Source organism: Gossypium hirsutum, chromosome A11, assembly GCF_007990345.1.
Source record: "Gossypium hirsutum isolate 1008001.06 chromosome A11, Gossypium_hirsutum_v2.1, whole genome shotgun sequence".
Lineage (NCBI taxonomy): Eukaryota > Viridiplantae > Streptophyta > Magnoliopsida > Malvales > Malvaceae > Gossypium > Gossypium hirsutum.
In genome coordinates, this window is record NC_053434.1 from 29502744 (window position 1) to 29507663 (window position 4920).

Genomic DNA, 4920 nt, shown 5'->3' on the forward strand with positions numbered 1-4920 from the left:
ACGTGATTGCCAGGCCGTGTTCAATCCGTTAAATTACCACAGTCGTGTGGGCTCAATGGCCAGGCCGTGTGAATCGTGTAAACCTTATTCGACACCCCCGAAGGCCACGGGCGTGTGAGATGCCCGTGTGGCAAGGCTTAGGCCATGTGATCTTCTCGATTTGGTCTGTTTTGTCCCTTTTTAGCTTGTTTTTTGCTCATTTTGACTCTTGGTGCTCTCCTGAGTATAAAACATGAAATAACGGGATTAAGAGCACCAAAATCCACAAATCTAGTAGTAAACATCCATAAATATGCTAAGTATTTGGGTTAAAACTATGTATAATTTGGCGTTTATCAAATACCCCCACACTTAAGCATTTGCTTGTCCTCAAGCAAAACTCTCATTTACTGCTAGAATTCATTCTTTTCAATTACATGATTAGTATTGATAATGTTACAAACTATTCCACGAAAAATTATACATTGAGAATTTAACTATAGGGGCATTAAAAGCCTCAAACAATCTAAATCGGATATTTTGATAATAAAAATCATAGGTAATCTCCTTCCTCTAAGTAATCAAATTTAGTCCTAAATATACAAGAGATGACATCCTCACTAAAGATTCACTCAAATCATTCAAAGTGTTTAAGATTCAAGATTAAGACTCGATTGTCTAACATGAAAATTTATTACAATAGGCTTGCATAAAAATCAAATCTCCACCACTTGTAAATGATATGATACACTAATCAAAAGGTCTTTGGATGGTTGTAATGGGGTTTAGGTTACAGGTATGGATACAAGCTGAAGAATAGGGGTTAGAATCAAGATAATTTCAATATGTTACCCCACTATCAAAAACTTAATTACTGAACCACAAACAAATATCTAGAACTATTTTACATGAGTTCATGACAACTTTAGCTTGCTGAGAATTACATTTTTTTAAGAACAAATCAAGTCAATACAATACAGAAATCATACTTCATGATTCAATAACAAAAAATGGGAACATAGTGAGGTAATAATATTAAATTTAATCTCGATAAAAAGGTAAATTAAGTAAGAGGATTTCAACAATAATGGGTTAATGGGTTAATGATAAGTGTTAATCAATAAAAAAAAGTTAGTAGGCTCAAAGGGGGTTCGCTAAGGGTTTAATTATGTGGGAAGGCTTTTTATGGAGTAAATGGGTTAAATCCTAAGTGCCTTTATCATCTTAGTATATCAAATCATACGTGTGACCTCGACATGTATAATTGAAGCAAGTTCTAGAATAACAGTTCAATGTTGACACACTCAAACCACAAAAGAAGTGAGCAAGAAAGAAAGCTATATGCTCAAAAGGCTAAAAAATCTCACCAAAAATTTGGGTTTTTAATGTCATTTCTGTATACTTAGGATTTCAAGATAATACCTCAATTTAGGAGAAATAGTCTAAAAATTTTATTTCTCAAAATATCAACTTATCATGCTCGATTCTTTAAGGTCCTATAGTCAAATAATCAAGCATAATTCCCTTGGTCTAATTCACGACATATCAACAATAATTATAAATCAATCAGAATTCATTCTATCAATATTATGAGAAAATCACTTAAGCACAAGACCAAATTCAGGGATTTGAGAATAATGCAAAAATTTAGGTTTCATGTTCACCCCCCACACTTAAGATGTACATTTCCCTCAATATACAGAGATAGATTACTCAAAATAAAGAAAATCATAAGAGGAAATGAGGTGAAACTCCCTGTTATATGGATGTGGAGCTTGATTCTGAGGATGGAGTGTCCGGGGAAAGTGGTAGCTGCCATTGTTCTTAGCTAGATGAAGAAATTGGGTCATTGAACATGGCACTCGTGAGGTATTGTTTCCTTTTTGTTTCCTCATTTCGTAAAATATTCCTAGCAGCTTTACTTGGAAGTCTGTAGAATCATGAAGAGCTTATTAAGAGTTGGTGTGGAAAAGAGCGTAATGGGATTACTTGTTAGAAATACCAGAAAATGAAAAAAATAAAATTTACTAATATAGATATGTTTTTCAAATTAAAATAATAAAATTGAAATGAAAATAAAAAGAAAAATAAAAATAAAATAAAATAAAATAAATAAATAAAAATAAGAATAAAAAGATAGGAGGATTCAATGATCCTCATCAGTGGGGATTAATTCAAGGGGAGTGGATTTGAAGGTGATTTAGGGGTTGGGGAAGTGAGAATCTAGGAAATGGTGGCCGGAATAGGGATTAGGGGTTGGGGGAGGGTAGATTTCGGCTAGGGTTTTGAAAGGATGAATAAGATGAACAGTGATTTGCTTATATATGGGAGGGTCACACGGCATAGGGCACGCCCGTGTATTTTGAGGGTAAGCTCGTGTTTTTCAAATTTTGCGAGTTAGATCGTGCCCGGCTACTGTCACACGCCCGTGTATTGTTGTACACAGCTGAATGGCACGGGTGTGTCTCATGCCTGTGTCGAAGAAACAGAATCGAGCCTTGTCCCTGGCACGCCCGTGGTTTTCCATCCCCACACCCGTGGTCTTCTATCAAGTTCACCTACGGCCATGTCACACGGCCGTGGGGATTTATCGCACCTTGTGTTTTGGGGAAATCATGTCCTGCTTCCACACGGCCGTATCGTACGGTCGTGTCTCTTCCCCTGTTTGGCCACAGCTTTAGGCACGCCCTCATGCCTGGCCGTGTGTGTTGAAAAACTTTGCAATTCAAAGATTAAGTTAATGATTCAAAGTGCTAGAAATTAAAAAGAAAGAAATCAAAATATGTTAGTGCTCGGGTTGCCTCCCGAGAAGCGCTTATTTATAGTCTAAGCTCGACTTACCTCTTTGTTCAATGATCATAGTGGTTTGAGGAGTTCATACTCCTCGTTCCTGCTGCCAATCTTAAAATAAGGTTTTAATCGGGTGTTGTTTACCTTAAAAGTGCCAAACTTGGGATGACTCACCTCAACCCTACCGAATGGGAAAATACTGAGTACCGTAAGAGGGATTTCCTCATTTGGTATGGTAGTGACAATGTGGGGATCTGCGACATCCAATTAGACTTTATCGCCAACCTGAAGTTGATTAGGAGAGGTATCAGGCTTGTTTTGGCGTAGTTTCAGTTTATCACGTGTTCTCAATTTGTGTGCTCGCCATTCATCTAGCTCCTCTATTTGAAGCCTTCATTCCTCATGGGTGTCTTTGTTCTCTACATGATAATAGTGCACTGTCTTTGTTGTCTTGGTTTGAGGGGGTTCCTGCAAGGATGATTGAGTATTAGTTTTATCATCGACAGGTTTTATAGCGTTATCTTGAGTTTTAGAGGTTTTGAATGAGTCGCGTGCTTGAAGTGTTACTGCGTTGTCACCTACACGAAGTGTTAGCTCTCCTGTGCCTACATTAATAATGGTTCTGGCAGTTGCTAAAAAGGGTCGTCCTAAAATTAAAGGTACCTCGTTATCCTCATCCATATCTAAGACGACAAAGTCTACTGGGTAAATAAACTTATCAATTTTAACGAGAACATCTTCAATAATACCCTTAGGAAATCTAACTGTTTTGTCAGCCAATTGTATGCTCATCCTAGTCTATTTGGGTTTACCGAGACCGATTCATTTAAACATTTTATAGGGCATAACATTTATACTTGCCCCTAGATCAGCTAAAGCATTATTCACAGATAAACTACCAATTAAGCAAGGAATTGTAAAACTCCCTGGATCTTTCAATTTGTTAGGTAGCTTATTCTTTAAAATAGCTGAACAGACTGCATGGAGTTCCACATGCGATGTAGCATCTAATTTCCTTTTATTGCTCAGAAGTTCCTTTAAGAATTTTGTTGAGTTGGGCATCTGCGAAAGAACTTCAATAAAGGGTAAGTTAATATGTAATTTCTTTAAGAGTTTGACAAACTTACCGAATTGTTCTTCTGCTCTGTCTTTCATCATCGCTTTAGGATATGGCACACAAGGTTCATGATTCATACTTACCTGTTTGGGATCATTATTGTTTACCTCTTCTCGTCCTTTGTTCATCATGTTGTTTTGCTGTATTTCTGGCTCAGGTGCAATGAGTCCGTCCTTATTTTGAGTGCTAATTGCATTGAGGTGTTCCCTTGAATTGGGTTCAGTATTACTTGGTAAGCTACCTTGTGGTCGTTCAGAGATTAGTTTGGACAGCTGGCCTATCTGAGTTTCGAGTCCTTGGATCGATGCTTGTTGATTCTTAAGTGATGTCTCGGTATTTTGGAAATGGGTTTTTGTCACCAAGATGAATTTAGAAAGCATCTCTTCAAGGTTTGGTTTCTTCTCTTGTTGATAAGGTGATTGTTGAAAACCCTAAGGATTTTGTGGCTTTTGATTCCCTTGACCACCCCAGAAGAAATTTGGGTGGTTCCTCCAACCTGCATTATAGGTATTACTGTATGGGTTATTTTGAGATTCAAAGTTATTGTTACCCATATAGTTGACTTGTTCTTCTTTAGTTGTAGGATTGAAGGATTGGTATTCTGTATGCACACCTCCTCTGCTTGAGTCACACCTCATTACTGGATGTACCTGCTTAGAACTAAGAAAACTATCAATCTTTTTATTGAGAAATTCTACCTGATTAGAGAGCATGGTGACTAAATCGATGTTATAAACGCCGACTGTTTTCGTTGGCTTTGTCCTCATAACTTGCCACTGATAGTTGTTTAGTGACATCTCCTCTATGAATTCATAGGCATCTTCCGATGTTTTATTGTTGATGGTTCCGCTAGCAGCTGCGTCAATCATTTGTCTGGTCGAGGGATTCACACCATTGTAGAACGTTTGAACTTGCAGCCAAAGCGGTAACCCATGGTGAGGGCACCTTCTCAGTAAGTCCTTGTATCTCTCCCATGCATCATAAAGTGTTTCTAAATCCATCTGCACAAAAGAAGAGATATCATTACCTAATTT

The 4920-nt window shown here is 37.5% G+C and overlaps 1 non-coding gene across 1 annotated transcript; it reads left to right on the forward strand.

Moving 5' to 3' along the window:
• Nucleotides 1–4813: 4813 nt before the first annotated feature.
• Nucleotides 4814–4920, forward strand: LOC121210425 (small nucleolar RNA R71). Its single transcript, XR_005905540.1, has one exon. It is a non-coding gene; the product is annotated as a small nucleolar RNA R71 (small nucleolar RNA).